Below are 13,877 nucleotides of genomic sequence, written 5' to 3' on the forward strand. Positions count from 1 at the left end.
GAGTGAAGTCCACAACAACAACAACAAATAACAAACTCAACAATCCCAACAAAGCTACAAGTCAATCCATGACTGAATCTCAACCACAGGTGTGCACTGATACTATACAAAACCTTTAATCAGAACCATCATTTCAACTGATATGTAAAATATTAAACACACACATCATGGAAGGAAATACATTCTCTCCAAAAACTCTTGTTGATATGATATGGACGGATTTCAATAGTGAGAAGAACGCCTGCATTACGTTAAATTCATTAGATGAATAAATAGAAGAACAAACAATTCAACTTAGGACTCGGAAAAATGATCGAATTGCATCTAAATTAAATATTAAAATTTCGAATGAATTTAAACATCCAATCTGAATCTATTATTCCAGCTTTGGAAGTTACAAACGAATTCAAATAACTAATATCAAGTCTACAAAATAGTAAAAATTGAGAGTAACCATGTCGGGTATCAAAATAAATGATAAGAACAAATAATGCTCCTGAGAAGATTGGAACAAACTAAGATATGGGCCTAAAGAACCCCCTTCGGAAATAGATATTTGGTGCAGAAAGGCTCCAACTGTACAAGCCTCCAACAGCAGCAGCAAGAGTTAGAGAAGATGCTGTAAAAAAGGAACAGTTAGTTAAGAGATTTTCTCAGATTCGGCCTCAAAGCTTTACCAAATTAGTTGTGGATCTCTGGAGTTATTCGCTGGATTAGATGGAAATGCCTGCGGAAGTTCATCAAGGCAGAATCAGCAAATGAGAACACGAGGCAATCAACACTAAATATACTCGGGAGTTCAAGAGAGTGAAGTAAAAAAGAGAGATAGATTTGATGAGAGAGCACCCTAGACGAGTTGATTTTCTCGAATTGCTCTAAAATAACATGACACAAGTGTGCCTCAGGGACATGGCATGGAATGCCTCCGACAATTCGTACATGCTGGAGACATTGTCTATGCAAACTTCCTGCACGATGAAGCATGCTAAATGCATCTTAGGACTTCAGGCTAAATTTTATTACAACTAGTGAAGCTTTTGAGAATGGGAAAAAGAAAAGACAATATAGTTTCTACCCACTTGTGCAATGGCATATTCACATAGCCGTTTAAGACCCTCAAGAAGATACTCATCCGCAGCTTGTAGAAGATCTTACGCGATATCATTAGTGATCTCAACTGATCTTATGTATATGAATCTGCAAATGAACAGCCAAATAATGTCAGACTTCAGAACCTTCAGTATCACGACCAGAAGAAGGAACTACACTTACCGCATCATCAATTCAAAGACCTCCCATCTTATGTTAGGAATCTCAATGTCTCTTGCGTCCTTCTCCTATAACAAAGTTGAAAGAGCAAGATATTTTCAATCAGATCTTACCAGTCTAGAAAATAGTAAATTACCTAAAACTTCCAGAAAGAAAACTTTTCAAAAAACTTAGTTCATACCATGATACTATTATAAGTTTTGAAAAGCTTATGAATGTTTCATTCATGTCGTATTGGGCCAGGATGATACTATGATATCATCATGACATCCATGAGATGTCTTTTTCACATATTTTTTGTTCATCAGCAAGCATGAAACCCATCATATAACTTGCCTAACATGCCTAACCATGCTGGCACATTTCCAGCACATGATATTCTGACAAAAAGTTCAATTCTTGATAACACTGACAGAAGGGCATGTTATGAGTTGCGGTATGCATCAAACTCCAAAATATTTGCACCCGGATGACATGAAGGGATCAACTTTTTGACTTCTATTGTAAATCAGCATTTCTGATATGCATCAAGCAAGTACTAAGTCTATCTTAGTGATCAAAGATATGATTCTCACCTTCTGCATGATTATTTATGTACAGAGAGGACCATGGGGGATTTACATTAACATTTACAAAGAAACAAACTTTTGAGGTGCCATCTTAGTATTTAATTTATCTACTTGTAAAACATGTTCACCGTTTTGTTGTATTCAGTAACCAAAGCACAACAAAACAGACAGATATGCCTCTTTGTATCGCATATAAATGCTTTATTTACTATACGTGCGACGGCTTCTTTATATCAGAAACTAGCCATTTTTTAACAACATTATTTCTATGACTGATCATGATTAGGGCCTAATTCTGAAGAAAAACAAGCATGGTTGACACATGAGTTCCCTTACCCCGTAGCCACCATCAAACATTGCACGAAATGCATCCGAAGAAGTAAGCAGAGCAATTCTATGTGCATAAAAGCACTTGCCTGGAAAAGAATAGATAATGAACATTTAGATATTTAGCACAAAACTAATAACTTCCTTTTAAATGAAGAATGTAGTATACATAAGTTACTACATTTTTAAATGTGCTATGCAATTGTTTAAAGGAAAAAACTACATATGGTAAGAATAGTCCACAACCTTCAACTAGAAAGGTAATATATGATAGCGTGGAGCTATTCACATACTGCTCGCCTAGGTACACCTACATGAACAACTTGATTAGTACTATTATAGGTATATAGCTCTGTTCTAGCATAGTAGACAAACTCATCGGGCCTTTGCATTTGTCATATATTTCTCTATGATAGCATGTACAAGTTTTGTTACTTAGCAAAACATATTTGTACACAATGGATGCATATGAAGTCCCAACATCAAACACTCAGGATATTGATTATTCAGATATCAATTATGACATGTGATTCTTTTTTTTTAACGTCCTGAGAAATAATATGCTAATGTATCCATGTTCATTTCAACTAAAATAGGATTGCTGATTTCAAACACAAGCAATCCATTTAAGAGGTCAAACCTATAAAATTAATGCCACCTCTTCAATAATAAGAATACCGAGTAGTTCATTCCTTGTCGTAAGGCATATACTTTTGCCTCAATTTCTCCAATGATTTATAACAATTAGATCCCAAATTCGCATCTCCTTTATAGCATATATTTGTTGCAGGATAAATGATATTGTAGATAAGCAAACAATTTTCATTCTCTGATTAGAAAAAAGATTTATACTTATCAAGTAATATTTATGTTTGATCAGTCTCAAGAGTCAAGACAGACAATTCAAAAAACCTTTGAGTTAGAAGACTAGCCAAAGTAATTACATAAGCACTTTCAAATTCTAAGTAACTAGCTCCAAGAATCGAAAATCTAACCCTTTTCTATATTTTTTGTATTTCTGTGAATATGAGACATGTTTTACTGCTAAAACTTCTTAGAAACAAAATTAAGGAATACCTATTTTAGCAAACCTGAGGTGAGGGGGATGGAGAAGCTGCATCAATAAAACAGAGAGTCAGGGATTTTTTAGCCAACTTGTAAAGAGCAACTGATGCATCTTGCTGTTGTTTTAGATTAGTCGATCCTAGTAGTTCGAGAAGAAGATTAAGTCCTACATTGAGAATATGTTGCTTAATTTCCTTAGTTATAAAAAGAAGGAAAAGCAGAAGGATATCTTGGTTGCTGGACAGATACAGGACCATTATCATCAATGAAAATAGTTCTTTGATTCTCAAGTGAACATAAATGAGCAAGAGCCAAAGCTATACGTCTTTGGACAGCCTTCTCTCCAACTCGCATCAGATATAATAAATGCTTTAGTACCTGCAAGGGCAAAAGGCAAGGAACACCATGTCTACATCCATTAAACGGATCCACCAATTAAAAGTAAATCCTTATCGTTCTGAATATATACTGCAACAAGCCAAGAAATATAGTAAACAGAACTTACTCACCCATTAATCACTCCTCTAATCTCTTTGTTGTCTTTGCTACGCAGTCCTTAGTTGCTTGTAATTGAAGTAATATTTTTCAATAAAACTTGGTTCAAAATATAAAACAAATCAAAACAAGATCAATATACACATATTAGGAAGCATGGATCTAGCAACATCAAAGTACTCAACATACCTGGATAATGAATTCACCATCTTGTAGCTTCTGAACACCTCCTGCCTTGATAAAATCAGAGACATTATCCTAACAACAAAGACAAGAATAAGAAGCCTGTGTCCAACCAATAGTTCTCAATTTCACATTACAGCATTATGCAAACAAACAGAATATGAAATCACAACAAAGGAATATTTTGATGTAGATTCACCTCATTCTCTGCAATACCATAAAGAGCAAATGCAGCATTATGTTGCAAACATCCATTTTTTGAGTCAAGAAGTTTAAGAAGAGGCACCAAACCGCCATTGTAGACAATACCAGCTTGTTTGTGTGAGTCCTAGAAGGAAAATAAAAGGTCTTTGAGATAGAGCAAAAACGAGTCATTGTTCATCAGGAAAATGAAGCAAATCCAACCATATATAAGGAGAAAGAAACTAATGTGCTGTATTGTGGCAGATGGATATTGATATTAACAAGAACATTTTCTTCAAAAACATTTCCAAGAAGCATGAGGCATATTACAAAAAAGTGGTATAATATCAAAAGGTATCGAGAAAAATAGTATATTTTATTATCACTTTCAAAACTGAATTTTCCCTTTCTTTGAAAGTATATAATGAAACGGTCCAAGCATACATGATAATCAAGCTAAGGGGAAAATGAGAAAAGAGCATACCATGTTGTTTCCTAATCTGGTGACAAAATAGCCTAGTAAAAGACAGTTGACATTTTAGATATCAGGGCACAAGTATGCTACAATTCGAGAAAGGAAGTGAGCTATGAGAGCCCAGTCCAAAAAAACAAAAGCCCAAGACATGTATACATATCATTGGAATAAAAAACACAGAAGGGAAAGAACTAAAATGAGAACTGCTTTGCTTGTTAATAGTGTTCCAACAATCACCAAACTAAAATTTTAAATTAATAAAATAGAATAGTAACTACTACAAGCAGCTGTTGTACAAAGCATATATGCTAGTGTACATACAGTATGCACAACTAGCACAGTATTGGGAAGTGTACCAGCAAATACAACAATAACGAAAAAATCGTGAGTGTGTACCAACAAATAAATTCTCAAAATAGATAATATAAACTAGGTAAGCTTTTTTTTTCAAACATCACCCAAGCGCATCAGACCCTAGACTGTCATAGAGACCAAAATGATAACACGTATAGAACTGAAAGAAGTTACAATGGCAAGGGTTTGAACCCTCGGCCTATGGGAAAATGACTCGCTATACACTACCAGGCTAGCTGGTTCGGTATTAAACTAGGTAATTTTGAACATTTTTTATGTATGAAAACCTTTTTACACTTTTCCAACAGGTGTGATTCAGCAAATAACCACATGCTTTGTCAGCTAAGACCTTGCAAGATCAGCTTCAGGATTGGGATTGGCTTTTGGGTAATATAATGGGGATTGGTATGATTAAATCCAGAACTTTCAAGTTATGTACCACCATCATTTTCTGATCCAGTTAAACACATGGCTAACTACATAACAATTCAACACGGCGATTGGTATGATTAAGACTTTCAAGTTATGTACCACCATCATTTTCCGATCCAGTTAAACAAATGGCTAACTACTTAACAATTCAACACTACTCTAACTAATGTTATTATCAGCCTGAGTAAGCAATTTAATGAGTAGCATGAATGAAATATAAAACCAACCAAGCCAGAACTTTCACGTTATGTACCACCATCATTTTCTTATCCAGTTAAACACACAGCTAACTATTTAACAATTCAACACTACTTTAACTAATGTTATTATCAGCCTGAGTAAGCAATTTAATCAGTAGCATGAACGAAATAGAAAACCAAACAACCCTATTGCTCATATATCACTGACCAACATAAGAATTGAATGTCATCCTTGTACCAGAACCATGACCCAAAATGTTCCATATTTTAGGTAACTAATATAGATTGTGTATCGAACTTATCCCTTTCTAATGGTCCTTTATGCAGATCTTAAATTTTCAAATAGAATATTAAACATAGAACTATAATGTCCTACATGAGAAGGAAAATAAAAGAACTAGCTGAATAAATTATGAAAAGAAAAAAATTAGCTGAATAAATTATCACTGACGACAGCTTATAATAATGTCCCTAGTAACATAAACATATAGTGAGAAAATTGATCAAGAACAGCAATGCTAAATAAATCAAGTATTTATAGATCAAGAAATAGCAAAAATGCTAATTTAAATATAAAATGTCAGATTTATCACACTACAAAAGAAAAGGCTAAACATTAAAGGGTATTCCAAGAGCAAAGACAGACATCGCCTTAAGTTGAATATCTGGGGACTGAAGCATCCCGATCAGAGGGCAGAGAGCACCTCCCTGAACAATATGCACCCGCAAGAAATCAAGGTTGCAGACAAATGTAAGAAACAAGAGTATATCCTGGTGCAAATTGATATTATACTTTGATAGGCCAAAGAGAAAAAAGTCAGGTGACAAAGTGCCTTGCAATCTGAATCGGCTGAAGAAAATTGCCCTAATAGTAAAGCTGCTTCCCTTTGACTCTCCGTGCAACATGAATGGCAATTAACCATGCTAGATTGAGAAAAAAAGTTGCGTAGTCTAAGTGAATTTTCAGAAAATTGCCTTACCAACGAAAATACTTGATGATGGATAAGATCTAGACAATGCAAATAAGAGTCTTTATCAAGCACACAGATCTCTGTTTCACCATCTTCATAAACTTTTTACAACATATCATGTCACTTGTAAACTTTGAAACCAAAGTTTGGCTTTTACACCTTTGTAAGCAAGTTGATAGTTCAATCCAATGAGTTTCAGTCACTTCTGTTATTAGGAGGAAAGAACCATTTATGCTTTAAGTTATGTATGTTTACATAATTGTTGATTGTTATTGTTCTCAATGTTTTTAAAAACACTAGGCGCCAAAATGAACCAAGGTCCCAAATCACTTGAGATGCAAGGCGCTCGCCTAAACGCCCACTCGAGCAAAGCGAGACACTCCAAAATATTAAAATATAAAAAACATATTTTATATATAGCAATGACGTCAACGATGGAGGGAGATAGCACGAAGGCAACAATGATGGAGGGAGCTACAAACAAAAGCAGCGACATCGAATGTAGGGTTTCAAAGTAGGGTCAAGTTGTACGGGAGAGGGGGGCGGGGACCATTTAGTGTTATGGCTCTTCTCTTTAGTTGGTTCGATTGAACCAATTTGCCTATTCAATCGAACCAAGCACGAACACAAGGCACCAACACTCGAGCGCTCACCCGAGGCGCCCGACGCTTGGGCTCAGGCCAACACCCAAGTGATGCTTCAATGAATCACATTGCCCAGAAGTTGTGCAAGGCACTCAAACCTCGCCTCACCTGAGCACTCAGGCACCTATCAAAAACACTAATTGTTCCTAATTTTTTTCCTTTTCTTGGGCTTTAGTAGATATTTGATTGGAGTTGAAATATTTTCAAGAAAGATTATGATTATGCAATGCACTTGTGAGTTCGCAAGGATTTGACTAATTGAATAGTTTTACATATTGGTTGCTTTTATTTCGACAACTTGATGAACACATATTAGAAACGTACATCCAAAGCTTTTTCTTAATTGTTGTTCTAGTTTGCAATTACTACGAGAGCTAGAGACATTATTACTGAAATTAGTCCACACATATTGCACATGCAACACAGGTAACTTGCAATTTTTCCAAATTAGAAAATTCTAGTCATATGATTTTGTTTATTCTTTTTTGTCCATGTTTTCTTTTCAGTTTATTAACCCAAATATTAGTTAAGAATTGCAAATCCATATTGCAGGTGTTCATCTTTCATGGAGGTAAATTATAAACTGTGAATAGCATCTTTAGGGGCCATGCCCTCATAAGACCTTATTAGTATATTCCAAACTGCAGCCCACGTGTCCTTTTATGAATGTAAAAGAAGTTGATGTTTATTATAAATAATAATCTACTTGGAGAAATGCAAATTATTCACAGTTGATCCACATTTGCATGCAGATGATAGTCATATAGAAGAGCTTAGTGTGACAAGGTTGCAACATGGTCATTCATGTTCCCAAGTTCATTCTTTTCTTTTCTTTTATATGCTTATTTACATGTTTCAATATGAGACTGAATAAGATCATTTTGAACCATGTATTTAAATTCTTCATAGAAGAGCTTAGTGTGACTAAAATTTGTAATGTTTTGCTTTTAAACTCATCGCTTGGTCATGTGAAAAGAAAACTGTCTTTTCTATTGTATGAACCAAGTTAGTGAAGTCTCTACCATTCCTTGGTAAGAAAGGGATTTGATAAAATTGTTTTACGGTTCATAGCAAGGTTATCAAACTCACTTCCCTACCAAGGATCAAAAAGTGTTTGCAAACTTGGATCATAGGATAGTATCATAAGACCCTACAAATTATAATAAAAATAAATAATTTTAAGATACATACATATATTTAAAGAAATTTATAAATGAGTATATTCCAAACAGGAACATCTTAACATTGTTTAGCAAAGATTAGTTACATAAGTATGGTTACATATAGACAATTGGTTACATATATCACCATAACTTACATTGATAAATGAGTATGTAAATTGTCCATGTTGCATATCCTAACAATTTCTAAATTCGTAATTTCTTATTATCCTAACAATTTTTAAATTCTTAATTTCTTATAAGTATGACTTTCCTATTATGTAAAGGAATATTGTGTTTGGCATATAAGATATAATTTTACAACCTCTATGTTACACGAACATTATTATTGCTTTGTAGAATTTCAATCCAAGAATTATGAATTGCACTTTTCAATTATATTAAAGATAATACCTCACGGTATCAGTGTCATTATGATCAAACTATATCAGATATCATTAGATAGGAGATGGATGGGAAGAGAATGTACGAGATGAGAAGAGAGGAAAAAGGATGGTAGATGGGAGAAGGTAGGAGGGGAGACAAGAAGAGAGGTAGAAGGGAGGAGAGGAGGAGAGATGAGAGAAGATGCGAAGAGAAGGAAAGGAGATGGAAAGGGAAGAGGGAGGAGAAGATGCGAAGACAAAGAATGGAGATGAAAGAGAAGAGGGGGGAGAGGAGAAGAGATGGGGGAAGATGAGAGGAGAAGAAAGAAGCAGAGACTGAAAGAGAGGGTAGGAGAGGAAAAAAGAATCCATGCATATGGTGATTAGCAACAGTCGACGACGTTGACAGCAGTTCATTGTGAGTGGCAGCAATGGCTAAGGCTCGTCTCCTCATTGCTCCTACGGGCTGAAGGAGAGAAGCACTGATCCATGACAATGAATAGCCAACTAGAAGATTCACAACACTCTCGTTGTGAGGGATCAGGGCTCACGCTCGTCTCCTCGCTCTTTTGTTGGCACTGCATATCAATTCGCCTTTGAAGGTGAGTGTTCTTATATCCTGGGTTGACTAGACAAACTCGACTTGACTCGTCCGAGTCAACCGATCTTATATAGCCGACTCACAAGTCGAGTCGATTCCACCCATTTACATTGATTCGATCTGAATCGTTAGGCTTGATCTGGGCTGTAAGATTGCATGATCCTACAACCCAAATTAAGAGTTTGACAACCTTGATTCCGAGGCAACTTTAACATTTTCATCTTCAAACAAAAAACAAAGTTTAGATTCTCATGATTTTAAACTAGCACTAAAGACAATATTGTTAGCCAAAGAACTTTTTTATAGATTTCAAATCACCAACTTGAAAAGAATGGTGTGCAGCTTTGTAAAACTATCTGCTACATTCTATAAACAATCCAAGTAATTAAAATTTTCTATATTACCTAACATATAATGAAACAACCGGGACATTGTTTAAGGATTAAACCAGATGAACAAAAAGGCAGTATACAATTCTAGTGATACCATAATAAACCAATCACTGGCTGTAAAGCTCCCGCACGAAGAACTTCTTTCTTTATGTTAGGGGATGAATGAACCAGATTCCCAATAACACCAACCTAAATGCTCCTTCTTTCTTCAATTTTCCTTCATAATATATTCTTATGTAACTTTTTCCAATTGCTATTGTAAAGCTAACCAACAAGATTGCGAATTTCATGAGCATTGTAGTTACCATCAATGTCTGAAATATTGTACCGTTCCGACGTTTCAACATTCGCTCTGTATACCGAGTGGTATACCGAATGGTATACCGCGAGGTATATATATATATATATATATATATATATATATATATATATATATATATATATATAAAATTCGACGACGTCGCTGAAGCGACATCGCCACGTTTATATATATATATATATATATATAAATAATATATTTATATATAAATTATTATTATAATGGTGATGTCGTCGAAGCGACGCGACGTCGTAGAGATATATATATATATATATATATATATATATATATATATATATATATATATATATATATATATATATATATATATATATATATATATATATATATACCGTCCGGTAACGAGCGGTCCGTATACCGGGCAGCTGACGGACCGGTATTTACCCCCGTACCGAGCGATATTATTCGAAACTATATACCTTGGTTATTATTAGACAAAAAAGAATGACATTCAAGTCCACAAAAACTTAGCACATGTAATTTAAACAGTACTCATGAGATACTCAAGTTTAGAAAAGACCCTTAAAGAGACCAAAGGGCATAAGTACATTTTGAGCAACTAAATTTTGAATAGTACATAATTTTACTTTTTGTTTCAGACGTTTTATTGTATCAAAACAAGATCTATGCTATGTTCTACATGATAATTGTATACATGTTGAGAAATACCAAAATTCTATGCGACCAAAAAAGAGAATTTATCAAGAATATTAATTGCTATAAATAGAACAAAACCGAATAGAAATAGTGATGAGTAACTTTGAGATATTATACTTGCTCTAGCCCTGTACTTATTAACTATAATACTAATTTCAGAAAATAAATGAATAAGGACTGCATAAATTTGTATACAAAATAGGATAATGTGCCTAAAAATGTTGCGTTTTAAGTTTGTATGTTTTTTATTGTCTCACTCTCATTATTTTGTTACTCATTCAGTATCTCTATTATCTTCAGTTTGAAACTCTTATACATGGACAAGATAAAGGCACTTGTGCTATGAAATCCCAGAACTTGATCTAAGATTATTGAAAACATATCCAAGTAGGCAAGTAAAAAGTTCAAACCTTATTAGATTTAAAAAGAACAATCTATGGAATCATGAAGATACAACTTACTTCAAAAGAGTTAGTGAGTTTAAACCCAGTTTCAAGAGAACGATGAAATTTTCTAATAAATTTTTTTTCAAAAAATCCATACAAAATATTCAATGATGCAGAAATCACATATTGCAAATTATTTTCTAAACAACTGTATTAAAAGAAATTCATTGCATCAAAAAGAGTTAAATATATAGTTAATAATATAATAATTTTACAAAAAAAATAGCATTCACAAGCTAAGTGGTAACATAAAACATGAATATTAGGCAACAAAAGATTCATTTTAAAAAAAAATCTTTTAAGAGTTCTATACCTTTTTAATTTTCTGATATTTCTGCCTGTTCTCAGCTATGATGCTCTCCCTCATCTACATAAGCAAAAGGATATCCTCAAATTGGAGGAAATACTAAAAACTGGTCTAAACAAAATTCGTTCACTCAAAAGATCTAATAATTGTATCAAATATCATATACCTGAACAAGAAGATCCAATTGCATTGGAGGCAAGGAGGCTAGAACTGCTGGATCTATATGGATGTTATCCATTGGCTGCAATTACCAATTAATCTCAAGCATTATGGACTACAAAGAATATAACAGCTTATGAACTAATTTTATTAGTAAAGTAACTCATATAGCAAAGTTCTCCTAAATGGTAAAATCATCAAATAAGCAGCCCGATAACTTCAAGAAGGTAAAGTATACATATGATAATAAAACCATAACATTTGTGACACATATGTGGTGCTTATTTGCATGGTTCACCTTACTAATACGTACCATACCGTACAGATGTACTAACACATGGGGTATGATGAGGCGTAGCAACAAACTGGTATATATTGCCCATACCAATTTCCCATTGGACTAGTATGTACCACCGATATTGTACAGTAAACCATGGTAAAACGAAACATGCTTATTTGGATAATAAGATCCATCTGTGCCTTAATTAAGTCATCTCATATTATCACTATCAATGCCAAGATGGCGAACTATCGATGTATATAATTCATCTATTCATGCAACCATTTTTCACACTATCATGGTACCGCGACATAAGATAAAATTAACCGGTAAGGTCTTTTTATCACAATATTAATTTTAAAAAAGAGATGAAGAATGGGAAGCCCAAGTGGCTAACCGAGTGATGTATGAGCAGGTCATTTGTCAATTTCAAAAACATGGGTGGGCAAGGTAAAATCTTAACGAACCACAAGTAGAACATCTGGAATTCCCCCTCAAACTGATCTCAACTACTAATATCCCTAGCTTACCAGTTACCACACTAGTGTTCCTGTTGTATACATTCCATAAGCAACAGTATCACAATAATCATGGCCGCTTGTATATATGTTAAAAAAATTTCCTTCAAACCTCAGCAGTATGCAGAAGTTAAAAAAGAGCTGCATAACTAATAATCAGTATCCATTTAAACCTCCCCCTCCGGTTAAATAAACATGTTGCAGGTACCAAAACTTTTCATTTCAGTAATCTTTACAATATTTCATGCATCCTCCTCATTATGTTTCTAATATCAATATAACTATTATGAACAAATTATTCCCTTAAAATATTTAACATTCATGAATTAAAATAATTAGTTATCTTCAAAAGTGTCACATGAAACAAGAAATGAATTTTCCAAAGGAGACAAAAGCACTCTAGTTTACAAAATAGCATAACACAGAAACTTTAAGAAGGTGTACTGATCATTTTTGTTGACCTGGAGATGTATTATACTTATTAATAGCTTAAATATGCTATATAACTAATGGATTTTGATATATATAATTGTATATGTATATGTATATGTATATGTATATGTATATGTATAGTTACCAAATTGTATATATAAAGAAAATCTCATTCGGTGATAAAGCTGAACCTCAAGGATAGCTTTACTCAAACAGAAACCATGTTAGCCTTTTCGATAGCATTTTTAACCTACAAAATAATCTTGATTCACAGGATCATCAGTCATCTTAGTAGCAATAATAGCACTACCAGCCAAAATAAATAAGTGTTGCAACACGTACCATATTGGTGTCATTTAACTAATAAACATGTAAGAAAGTAAGAAGGTAAATGATAATACTCATAAGTTCGATCAACATTCCAGCATTGCGTGAGTCAGTGATTATTTACACATTCATGTTCATGTAATCATGAATGCGTTCATGTGGGATGTTATGGTCATTCGTTCATTTTAAATCAGTTTCTATCTGGGCAAATTCTAGAATTTACATTGCCACCAGAGAATGCAATTTGATGCAAAAAGAAAAAAAAAAGAAACTAGCTACGTTTACTTCATCTACAAAAAATATAGAGAAAAAATATGACTAGACGTCTAAACGAACTCACAAAAATCATTTCTTCATTCTCATCATTGTCATCCTCAGCTTCATCCAGACCACCCTCGGATGTAAGCATATTCTTATTGATCTCCATCTAGACAATGCAAATAAGAGTCTTTATCAAGCACACAGATTTCTGTTTCACCATCTTCATAAACTTCATACAACATATCTTGTCACTTGTAAACTTTGAAACCAAAGTTTGGCTTTTACACCTTTGTAAGCAAGTTGATAGTTCAATCCAATGAGTTTCGGTAACTTCTGCTATTAGGAGGAAAGAACCATTTATGCTTTTAGTTATTTATGTTTCCATAATTGTTGATTGTTATTGTTCTCAATGATTTTAAAAGCACTAAGCGCCAAAATGAACCA

At 33.8% G+C, this 13,877-nt stretch overlaps 1 pseudogene; it reads right to left on the reverse strand.

Annotated features, from left to right (window-relative positions):
* LOC135671198 (ARM REPEAT PROTEIN INTERACTING WITH ABF2-like) overlaps positions 1-13,614 on the reverse strand; it is a 63,881-nt pseudogene extending 50,267 nt beyond the window's left edge.
* Between the last annotated feature and the right edge of the window lie 263 nt (positions 13,615-13,877).

This window comes from Musa acuminata, unplaced genomic scaffold (assembly GCF_036884655.1).
Source record: "Musa acuminata AAA Group cultivar baxijiao unplaced genomic scaffold, Cavendish_Baxijiao_AAA HiC_scaffold_1138, whole genome shotgun sequence".
In the NCBI taxonomy this organism is placed as follows: Eukaryota; Viridiplantae; Streptophyta; class Magnoliopsida; order Zingiberales; family Musaceae; genus Musa; species Musa acuminata.